The 12,170-nt window shown below is 36.8% G+C and overlaps 1 pseudogene across 1 annotated transcript; it reads left to right on the top strand.

Moving 5' to 3' along the window:
- The first annotated feature begins 6,405 nt into the window (after positions 1-6,405).
- On the top strand, positions 6,406-9,868 carry LOC306651592 (proline-rich nuclear receptor coactivator 1-like; annotated as a pseudogene). The gene is made up of 2 exons: positions 6,406-6,459; positions 9,032-9,868. The product of its transcript is annotated as a proline-rich nuclear receptor coactivator 1-like (transcript).
- Positions 9,869-12,170: the final 2,302 nt, after the last annotated feature.

Here is a 12,170-nt window from a genome sequence, read left to right as displayed (position 1 = left end):
ATTTACAGTATGGAAGGACACTGTAGGCAGCATTAGACTTGAAGCATGGCCCCAGTGCCTGGCCCTTGTCCTCACCTCTGTGAGATTCCTGTGCACACAAGCAGGTATTGTCTTCCCTTTCACTCTTCCTCCTTCCCCTTCTTTAACCCTGAAGAAGAAAGGGAGAGAAATGAGTCTGGACAGCTGAACAAGGCTTGGAAAGAACTTCTAATGCCCTGGAAAGGCATGAGGGAAAGAAGATGCTTCCAGATATACTGTATGCTGGGACTAATGAAACAAGTTTTATTTTCAGGTTTCAAGTAATGCAAATCAGACATCATGGCTGCCTTCAGGAAAAGTTCAGGGCTGCCTAGACTTTTTGTTTTCTGAAATATCCACAAGGAAACCCATTCTGTGTGTCAGGGCAGCTCATCAGCTCCTGAAGAACACCCTTTCTTCTGGTTCAAGAACACCCTTTCTCCTGGTTCACTTATCTTGCCAGTTTTCCCTGAAAACTGAGGTACTAAATATCAGTTGGGATTATCATATGTCAGTGTTTCTTCCCCTCCAACATGAGAGGAGGCTGTAACCTGAGAATGGGTCAAAAAGGCCTGACTTCCAAGGCAGGGACCATCACCTGTAGGAGCCATGCCCCATCCATCAGTCCATCCCCCATGCCCTGAGGTCCACTCCTGTTGAATGAGCATTCTTCCATCATCATCTCTAGTGTGTGTGTCAATCCATTCAATCTCAATGCAGATGACTAAACCCCAGCCCTACTCCTTCAACCTCTGCTCTGAGATGGCTGCAGCCTCTGCTTTGAGGTGTCTACATAAGTATTTGGCATTTTTCATGAGGCATGGAGAGCCATCAAGCCTGGAGGTGGCATGCTTAGGTCTCTGAGGCATGAGGAAGTGCACCTGCAATGGGTGGAAAAGAGGACAGACAGGAAGGGCAGACCCAGACACCAACAAGAGCTAATCCATCAATTTTATTTTATTATTTTATTTTTTTTAAAATACATGTATCATTATAATACCAAATATTACATATCACTATTTTTTAGTTTTACATAAAAATGTATTAAAAACTTATGTCTTAAGTTGATTTCTAAGATATGATGAATACAACCCAAAATTTAATTCATAGTCCATCAGTTCTTCTTGAATATCTTAGCTTATTTAACATTCAATCCTAATATGATTTAAGTTGGTCAGTATTAGTTTTATGTATTTCTTTTATCATAATTTTGTATTTCTCACAATTCAAGATCTATCCAAATATCAGTTGCCTACATCCCCTCAAAGGAAATATATATATATTTGTTCTAATTAGTAATAATTGATAGCAGAATTTTTTTGTTCCAGGGATTGAACTCAGGGGCACTTGACCACTGAGCAACATCCCCAGCCCTGTTTTGTATTTTATTTAGAGACAGGGTGTCACTGACTTGCTTAGCACATCACTTTTGCTGATGCTGGCCTTGCGCTCGTAATCCTTCTGTCTCAGCCTCATGAGCTGCTGGGGTTACAGGTGTGTGCCACCACACACAGCAATAGTAGAATATATTTTAACATATTATACATATGTGGAATATAATTTCTCATTGTTTTGTTTGTACATGTTGTACAATTACATTAGTCAAGTAATCATATATGCATATGTAATCATATATGCCTATATATATATATATATCTGTTTTATTCTACTATCTTTCCTATTCCCATTCCTGATCCCTTCTCTTCATTACCCTTTGCCTAAACTAAAGTACTTCTATTCTTTCCTATACTCAGCCCTTATTGTGAATTGCCTCTACATATCAAAGAAAATATCTGGTCTTCGGTATTTTGGGATTGGCTTATTTCACTTAGTGTAATATTCTCCAGCTCCATTCATTTATCTGCAAATGCCATAATTTCATTCTAGTTTATGACTGAGTAATATTCCATTGTGTATATATACCACATTTTCTTTATCCATTCATCTATTGAAGGGCTTCATAGTTGGCTTAGCTATTGTAAATTGAGCTGCTATAAACATCGATGTGGCTGCATTACTATTGGATGCTGATTTTAAGTCCTTTGGGTATAAACCATTTTATAACTAGGTCAAATAGTGGTTCCATTCCAAGTTTACTGAGGAATCTCCATATTGCTTTCCATAGTGGTTACACTAATCTGCATTCCCACCAGCAATGTATGAGTGTACATTTTTCCCCACATCCTCACCAACATTTATTGTCTCTTGTATTCTTGAAAATTGCCATTCTGACTGAAGTGAGATGAAATCTTAATGTTGTTTTAATTGGCATTTCTCTAATTGCTAGAGATGTTGAACATTTTTTCATATATTTGTTGAACCAATTGCATTTCTTCCTCTGTGAAGTACCTGTTCAGTTCCTTTGCCCATTTATTGATTGGATTATTTGTTTTCTTGGTGTTAAGTTTTTTGAGTTCTTTATATATCCTGGAGATTAATGCTTTATCTGAGGTACAGGTGGCATAGATTGTCTCCCATTCTGTAGACTCTCTCTTCACATTATTGATTGTTTTCTTTGCTGTGAAGAAGATTTTTAGTTTGATTCCACCCCATTTATTGATTCTTGATTGTACTTCTTGTGCTTTAGGAGTCTTGTTATGGAAGTCGGTTCCTAAGCTGACATAATATAGAGTTGGGCCTACATTTTCTTCTAATAGGCACAGGATTTCTGTTCTAATGCCTAAGTCCTTGATTCACTTTGAATTGAGTTTTTCAGGGTGAGAGATAGGGGTTTAATTTCATTTTGCTACATATTGTTTTCCAGTTTTCCCAGCACCATTTGTTGAAGAGGCTATCTTTTCTCCAACATATGTTTTCGGTGCCTTTGTCTAGCATGAGATAACTGTATTTATGTGAGTCTGTCTCTGTGTCTTCTATTCTTTACCATTGGTCTACATGTCTGTTTTGGTGCCAATACCATAATTTTTTTGTTAGTAAAGTTCTGTAGTATAATTTAAGGTCTGGTATTATGATGCCTCCAGCTTTACTTTTCTTGCTAAGGACTGCTTAGTTTCTTTTGGGTCTCTTATTTTTCCAAATGAATTTCACAACTAAATTTTTTTTTATTTCTCCAAAGAATGTCATTGGGATTTTAATAGGAATTGTATTAAATTTTTATAGCACTTTTGATTGTATGTCATTTTTACCATGTTAGTTCTGCATATCCAAGAGCATGGGAGAACTTCTCATCTTCTAATGTCTTCTTCAATTTCTTTCTTTAGTGTTCTGTTATTTTCATTGTAGCAGTCTTTCATATCTTTTGTTAGATTGATTCCCAAGTATTTTATTTTTTGAGGCTATTGTGAATGGAGTAGTTTTTCTAATTTTTCCTCCAGTAGATTCAGTACTGATGTATAGGAACACAATTGATTTATGTGTGTCAATTTTATATCTTGCTACATTGCTGAATTCATTTATAAGTTCTAGACATTTTCTGGTGGAATTGTTTGGGTCTTCTAAATATATAATCATGTGTTATCAGCAATAAGGTTAGTTTGAGTTCTTTTCCTATTCATATCTCTTTATTTTCTTTCTTCTCTTTAATGACTCTGGCTAGAATTTCAAGGATTATGTTAAGTAAAATTGGTAAAAGAAGACCTCCTTTTCTTGCTTCAATTTTTAGAGGGCATACTCTCAAATTTTGTTCATTTACAATGCTGTTGGCCTTTGGTTTAGCATATATAGCTTTTATAATGTTGAGGTATGTTTCTACTATCTCTGGTTTTAGTAGTGTTTTGAATATGAATGGATGTGTATTTTGTCAAATATTTTCTGCATCTATTGAGGTGATCATATAATTCTTGTCTTTAAGTCTATTTATGTGATGAATTATGTTTATTGATTTTCATATGTTGAAACAACTTTGCATCCCTGGGATGAACTCCAATTTACTGTGGTGAACTATTTTTTAATATGTGTTTGTATGTAATTTGTCAGAATTTTATTGAGAATTTTTCTATCTATGTTCATCAGGGATATTGGTATGAAGTTTTCTTTCCTTGATCGGTCTTTGTATGGTTATGGTATCAGGGTGATACTAGCCACACAGAATGAGTTTGGAAGGGTGCCTTCCTTTTCTATTTCGCAAAATAATTTGAAGAGTATTGTGTTAGTTTTTCTCTCATGGTCTTGTAGAACTCTGCAGGCAATTCATTTGGTTCTGGGCTTTTCTTACTTGTTAGAATTTTTTTCTTTTTTTTTATTGTAAACAAATGGGATACATGTTGTTTCTCTGTACATGGAGTAAAGGCATACCATTTGTGTAATCATAAATTTACATAGGGTAATGTTGTTTAATTCATTCTGTTATTTTTTCCCTTCCCCCCACCCCTCCCATTTTAATGGAGTCTTCAAATTCATTGCTTTACATTGTTCTGTTTAAAGTGAATGTCCTCCTGATTCAGTTTGTGTAGGTCATATGTCTCTAGAAACTGGTCAATGTCTTCAAGATTTTCAATTTTATTGGAGTATAAAATTTTTATAAAATACTCCAATAAAAATAGTTTCTGATTATCATCTGTATTTCAGTAGTGTCTGTCATATTTCCTTCTCTTTCATGAATAGTAGCAATATGAGTTTTCTCTCTCTTTCTGTTGGTTTACTTTGCTAAGGTTTTATAAATTTTTGTGATTTTCTTCAAAGACCAACTTTTTGTTTTCTCAATTTTTCAATTGTTTCTTTTATTTCAATTTCATTGATTTACTTAAAATTTAATTTGTTCTAATTACTTTTACATGACAGTAGAATGCATTTATACATTTGTCTTCTACTTCTTTTGGTGTCGATTTGTTCATCTTTTTCTGGGACTTTGAGATGTAATGTTAGGTTATTTATTTGGCTATTTTCTATTATTTCAGTAAATGAACTCAATGAAATGAACTTTCTTCTTAGAACTGCCTTCATAGAATGCCAAAGATTTTGATATGTACATCGCAGTTCTCTTGTACTTCTAATTAATTATTTTATTTTTGTTCTGTTTAGTTATACATGACAGCAGAAAGGCAGAATGCATTTTGATTCTCAGTAAACAAATGGGGTACAACTTTTCATTTCTCTGGTTGGACACTATGTAGAGTCACACCATTCGTGTAATCATACATGTACATAGGGGAATGATGTTTGTCTCACTCCACTATCTTTCCTTCCCCTTTCCCCTCCTCCCCTTCTTTCCTTCTACACAATCCAGAGTTCCTCCATTCTTCCCTTACCATCTCCCCCATCCATCCCATTATGTATCAGAATCCTCTTATCAGAGAAAACATTCAGCCTTTGATTATTTGAGATTAGCTTTTCTCAGCATGATATTCTCCAACTCCATCCATTTACCTGCAAATGCCATAATTTTATTTTTCTTTATAGCTGAGTAATATTCCATTGTGTATATACAACAGAGTTTCTTTATCCATTCATCTATGCATCTAGACTGGTTCCACCATCCAGCTATTGTGCATTGAACAGCTATGAACATTAATGTGAATGTGTCACTGTAGTATGCTGATTTTAAGTCCTTCGAGTATCAACTGAGGAGTGGGATATTTGGGTCAAATGGTGGGTCCATTCCATGTGTCTGAGAAATTTCCATACTGCTTTCCAGAGTGGCTGCACCAATTTGCAATCCCACCAGCAATATATGAGTGTACCTTTCCCCCCACATCCTCACCAACACCTATTGTTGCTTGTGTTCTTGATAATCGCCATTCTAATTGGATTTAAATGAAATCTTAGGGTGGTTTGATTTCCATTCCTCTAATTACTAGAGATGTTGAACATGTTTTTCATACGTTTGTTGATAACCTGTATATCTTCTTCTGTGAAGTGTCTGCTCAGTTCCTGAGCCCATTTATTGATTGGGTTATTTGCGTTTTTGATGTTAAGTTTTTGAGTTCTTTATATATTCTGGAGAGATTAGTGCTCTATCTTAAGTGCGTGTGGCAAAGATTTTCTCCCACTCTGCAGGCTCACTCTTCACATTATTGAATGTTTCCTTCCCTGAGAAAAATGTTTTTAGTTTGCATCCATCCCATTTATTGATTCTTGCTTTTATTTCTTGTGCTTTGGAAGTCTTGTTAAGGAAGTCTGGTCCTATGCCAACATGATGGATTTGTGCCTACTTTTTCTTCTATTTGGGGCAGGGTCTCTAGTCTAATTCCTAGGTCATTGATCCATTTTGAGTTGAGTTTTGTGCAGGGTGAAAGATAGGTATTTAATTTCCTTTTGCTGCATATGGATTTCCAGTTTTCCCAGCCCCATTTGTTGTAGAGGCTATCTTTATCCATTATATTTTTTGGGGACCTTTGTCTAGTATGAGATAACTGTATTTATGTGGGTTTGACTCTGTGTCTTCTATTCTGTACCATTGGTCTGCCTGTCTATTTTGGTGCCAATACCATGCCCTATCAGGCAAAGACATCTATATCAGACAAAGACATTCACAGACTGAAGGTAGAAAGGATGGGAAAAAACATATTTACTCACATGGATCACATAAACAAGCAGGGGTTTCTATCCTCATATCAGATAAAGTGGACTTTAAGTCAAAATAAGTGGAGGATGACACATAATGGGGGGGAGGGAAGGGTTAGTGTTAGGGTTAGAGTTAGGGTTAGGGAGGGGGGCAAGTATGGAGGAAGGAAGTACTGTATAGAGGGTAAAGAGGGGTGGGAGGGGTGGGGGGAAGGGAAAAAATAACAGAATGAATCAAACAACATTACTCTATGTAAATTTATGATTACACAAATGGTATGCCTTTGTGCCATGTACAAACAGAGAAACAACATGTATCCCATTTGTTTACAATAAAAAAATTTTAAAAAAAGTAATCAGAAGGGAAAAAGAAGGCCATTTCATACTGCTTAACAGAATTATAACATCAACAAGACATAAGAATTATAAATATTTATACCCCAAACAATGGAGCATCTATATACATCCAACAAATTCTTCTCAATTTCAAAAATCAAATAGACCACAATGCAGTAATACTGGGTAACTTTAACACACTTCTGTCACCAATGGATGGATTCTCCAAACAAAAACTAAATAAAGAAGCTATAGAACTAAAAAATACAATCGATAATTTAAACTTAACATACATATATAGAGTATTTCATCCATCAATGACTGAATACACTTTCTTCTCAGCAGCAAACAGATCCTTCTCTAATATGGACCATGTTATGCAAGCTATCACATATTTTGGCATACATTTATATTACCCCAATATATTTTTAACATCTGTAGGTTTATTTTGATAGTTCCCTTTCCTTTTATATTAATTTTTGTGTTCTTGCTTTATTCTCAATTAGACTTATTTGAATTTTACCAAATTTTAGCTGTATTACTTCTTCCCTATTTCATATATTTCTACTCCTACTCATATTTTTCCTTCCTACTAGATAATTTAAAAGTAACTTGTTATTCTAGCTTCTTTCTGATACAAGTACTTTAAATTATAAATGCTCATCTGAGTACTGCTTCATCCCAGAGATACTGATATATTAAGCTTTTTATTACTTAGTTCAGTGCTTTTTATTTAGTTCTATTGTGCTTTCTTCCTTGGTCTCTGAGGTACTTATGAGTGTGACATTTAGATTTGAAATAGGTATCATTTGGGGGGTGTTGTGTGGTTCTATATACCTTAAGGTGATTGATTTCTAATGTAATAAATCATGCAGGAAACACATTATGCATGATTTTCAACTTTAAAAAAAAGTAATGGAAATGCTTTTTATATTGATTGCTTTGGTTACATACATGTCAAAACTGATCAAATTGCATACTTCAAATATGTGCATTTTATTGTACTTCAATTTTAACTCTATAAAGCTGTGGAAAAACTAAATAAAGTATGAAAAAAAGGATTTCATATTTTGTCTTCATTGCTTAACATTCTGTTCCAAGTGATCTAGCCTGTTGGTCATAATTTCCATTGAATTTTTAATTTAGTTTATTTATTCTTCATTTTGAATTTATCCGTTTGATTTCTTTTCAAAATCTCTCTTTATTGAAAAGATCTTTTACCTCCTGAATTTCATCTCTGATTTTACTCCTACCTCGTCCTTTACCTCACAGATCAGTTTAACTATGTATATTCTAAACTCCTTCTCTGACATTTCTTCCACTCTGGTGTCAATGGATTCTATTATTGGAGTATCTTGGTTTTTGGGGGGTGATTTGTTCCCTTTCTTTTTCATGTTGTTTGTGTTCCTACCCATCTAGCAGTGTGACTCTGATGCAGTACAGTTTCAAAGCTGTAGACTTATAGTGTCCCTGAAGGTTTCCAGTAGTTGTCTTCAATGGGGAGAAAAATAATAACAGTGATCAATGCAAACAATATACAGCCTTAAACCAAAGAGTTCCTACTAAGATGTCTACAGTTTTATTGCAATAAACAGAAATGATGTGTTTAGTTATTGCCTACAATAAAAACAGTACGTTTTCAAAAGGGTTTACTATTTCAAATGTGGACAAAGAGCAGAAGTGGGGTAGAACGTGATGTTTATCTGGAAAGAGCAAAGAAGTAAAAGAGAGAATAATAGAGGTTAGCCATTAGCAGGAGAAAAGAGAGAAAGAGAATCCAGGGAAACAGATAAGTGACAGAAAAAAATATAAAGTAAAAATTTTAAAGAAATTAAAAATAGAAAGAAAAATGTAAAAATAAAAGAATATAAAACAAAACTGAAATATACTATTCAGATATCCCAGTCCTCAATAAAGTGATCCATGAAAAATAATTGGCTTCCAAAATGGTAGAAAAGTTGTTGTCGCACTGCCTCCATCCCAGTCATGGCCTGTGCTCTTCTGTTGCTCTCTTAGCAGCAACAGCCACACTGTCATCACTTCCTCTTTCTCTTCTTCCTGCCAAGCTGCCTGCATCCTAGTGCTTTGACTGTCCTCTCTTTCCCGCAGTGGGAGCTGCTTATCTTGGGTGGCCATCTTGCTCTCCTTGGTTTTTTCAACCATGGTTACTTTGGAGGCCCTCCCTATGGTGACCACACACTGCCTTTAACTCCAGTCCAAGACCCCCTGGGAACTTCTCCCAACCCTTTTTCTCCTTCACTTCCTAGGGGGAGACAGCCCCTGCCTGACTCCCCAACCTGTTCTAGCAGCTCTACCCAATTGTAACCTGGCCACTGCAGGAGGCACCCCAGAGGCAGCATCGAAGAAGTGGTGAAAAAAGAATGTGCAGGTCAGCCTGGTGGGGCAGTTACCTAGTTGCTTCCACCAGTACCAGCACCATTGGTCAAACCTGGAGGGTGGCCAGAGCCTGGCAACTGGCTGAAGTGGAGCACAGGGGGTCCCAGGCCTGGCCACTGTCTTGGTCCCTGATCCTGCAGCTGCAACTAAACTGAGGAAGTGAGCCTTGTCTCCGGGCCACTGCAGTGCTGGCACCTGGCTAACCCCCATAGAGAAAAGAGGTTTTAAAATCAAAGATGGAAAAATTGGAGAAAATTACATTTCCCCATAGCCAGCTTTTTCTTGGTACACACTCATGTGAACAGCCAAAGATAAACAGAAAAGCAAACATCACTTGCCGCTAACAAAGATCACCTCTGCCAAAAGGAATGAAAATAACTTTTGGCAGGATTCTGTTTTGCCTGATAGAATTCAGAAGCAGGAAAAAAAGCCTTTTAAAAATACTGAGAATATTAAAAATATGCATTTGAAAGCATTTCTAACTGAAGTGAGCACAAAGGAAAATTATGTTGGGGCAAAGTTTAGTGATTCACTTTCTCCTAGTGTTCTTCCAAAGCCTCCTAGTCACTGGATGGGAAGCACTGTTGAAAATTCCAACTAAAATAAGGAGCTTTTGGAAGTGCACTTAAAAATGCTGCTGAAAGTTCAAAATTAGATTTCAGTATGTTTGTAGAACAGTTTTCCCCAAATCTCTGGACTCTAAAAGAAAATTGGTACAAAAATGGAATTTTGCCTTGTTGCAACCTACAGGTGCAATAGATGAGCTTAAAAAGTTACATACAAACAGCTTGTATTATATTATATACTTTGTAAATAGTATGCCATGTATTATGTTTATGTTGTTCATACTTAAGAGGTACATTATAGTTTTGTTATGCAAGTATGTATTTTGGCCTGCTAGCAAGGTTGGTATTTTGTATATATACAGTGGAGAAATTTTAAGTGTGTGCTAAGGCACATGGAAGACTTATTTATTTGCACAAGATACTGAGATTTTTTTTTCAAGAAATAGCTCTAGAACCTCAAAGTGAAGATCTAAATGTGAAGATTATTAACGCACTACTGAAGTTTAAATCTGTGGCACAATCATTGTAAACATGGGTTTTGTCTATGTTTCCCAAAATTGATTTTTGCTTTTTGTCTGTAATTACTGAAAAACTACTCCCATTTTTGCCAAATTTAATTACTGAATTTTGGTATATAAGCCATTATTCAAATTTAAAATGCCTGTAGTTTTAATGCCAACAAAATTGGTTGGCATTAAACTCAAATTTAAAGTAATAATAATAATTTGGCCCTCCCCTTTAAAATATGATAGAAAAGTGAGAGAAAAAAAGAAAAGAAAAAAAAACTCAATGAAAAATTGGACAATTGTTACTGCTGGAGTTCAAAAGTTTCTCAGCTTCCCTTCTCAGCAGTTGTCTGGAGTATAATGCTTACTCCACCCACAGAATACTAGGGTTGTTTGGGTGAGAGTGTTCATCTTGGGGGCAGAACTCCTGGAGGCAGGGTATAGGCTTATGTTTGCTCCAGTCTCTTCACTGAATGCCAATTGGTCTGGAGATTTTAAGTCAGTGCACCTCCAGGGTCCAGCAATTGCCGATCCACCATGCTGGTACATGGCACACCAGGAGTCTCCTTTGGAATTCACTCATGTGGTGTAGAAACCTGTTCTTAGCCCACCACATGTTCTTAGCCTGTGGACCCCATGGTTCCTTGTCTCTGATTCAGTCTCCAAACTCAATCTCTCCCTTCCCTGCCCTTTCTAATTCCCAGTCAGGCACTGCTCTCCCAGCCAGTCCTGCCAGCAGTCAGATTAGATGGGAGGTTGAAGTCAGGTGGTTTTTCACGACCAGTGTTGCCCTGTGTAAGCTTCTCTCCATGTTTGATTTTTCTCCTTGTCACATAAGCATACTCTCTGTTACACAGCATGGGTTTGCCTGGCTTCTTTTTTGAGCCAGACACTGGTCTGCCAGAAATTGGCTCCCCCAGCTGCCAGTCCACATGCCATGCATGCAAAATGGTTTGTTCCACTGTCTTTTGCATGCCATGGGGTTAGGGTTAGGGCTGGGGATGTGGCTCAGTGATTAAATACCCCTAGGCTCAACCCCTGATTTAAAAAAAAAACCTTGAGAGGTAATCATATACAAGTCATCTTGAGTTGCATAGGTAATAATCACTAAAAGAACTTATGCATGTAATCATACATGATGCTCTATACTGTAACACAAAGAATTTTTTTTTTTTTGGTTTCTAAGAAGTTTAAAAATGTAGAGTAAATGGCACTAATGAAGATAAACAGCAAATGAGAATATGGTGACAGTGAAATGACGTAACATAACTGAAGTTCTAGGGGCATCTGAGGAGTTCCAGGAGTTCCAAGGTACACTAGGATGCTCTCCACAATGACCTTGTAGGAGTAGATAAGGCTTGCAGAAATTGGCCTATGTACAGATATTTGTTGAGTTCTCCTAGGCACTGACACTGTGACAGGTACTGTGCCAATAGGACCTATTTGCTGGAAGGGAGGAAGGAAATGGTAACAATGCAGAGAGATAGAAGCTTGAAAGTGGACAGGGCCTTGAAATTGTTAACTTTGGGACTTGGAGAGCTGATGAGCAGTTTCACTTGCAGGGACTCAAAGCAAGGAGATGAGGAAGCCAGGGCAACAAGAAATGCTTTGAACCAAGGAGTGAGGGCCTGAAACCACTGGTGTGGGAGACAGTCTCCCATGAGATCCCACCAGTCATCCCTCTCTGTGTTTGTCGGCTTTTGTAGCTGTGACCAAAATACCTGGCAAGAACAACTTAGAGGAGGAAATGTTTATTTGGGCTCATAGTTTCAGCAGTTTAGTGACGTTCAGCCTATTCCTTTGCTCTGTACCCAAGGTGAGGCAGAACATAATGATGGAAAGGCATGTTGGAATAAAGCTGCTTGGCTTAGGGTTGCCAGAAAGC

The sequence above is a fragment of the Sciurus vulgaris genome (genome assembly GCF_902686455.1).
Source record: "Sciurus vulgaris genome assembly, chromosome: X".
NCBI lineage: Eukaryota > Metazoa > Chordata > Mammalia > Rodentia > Sciuridae > Sciurus > Sciurus vulgaris.
The sequence above is the reverse complement of the archived record's forward strand: the minus strand, read 5'-3'. Positions and strand labels throughout refer to the sequence as shown.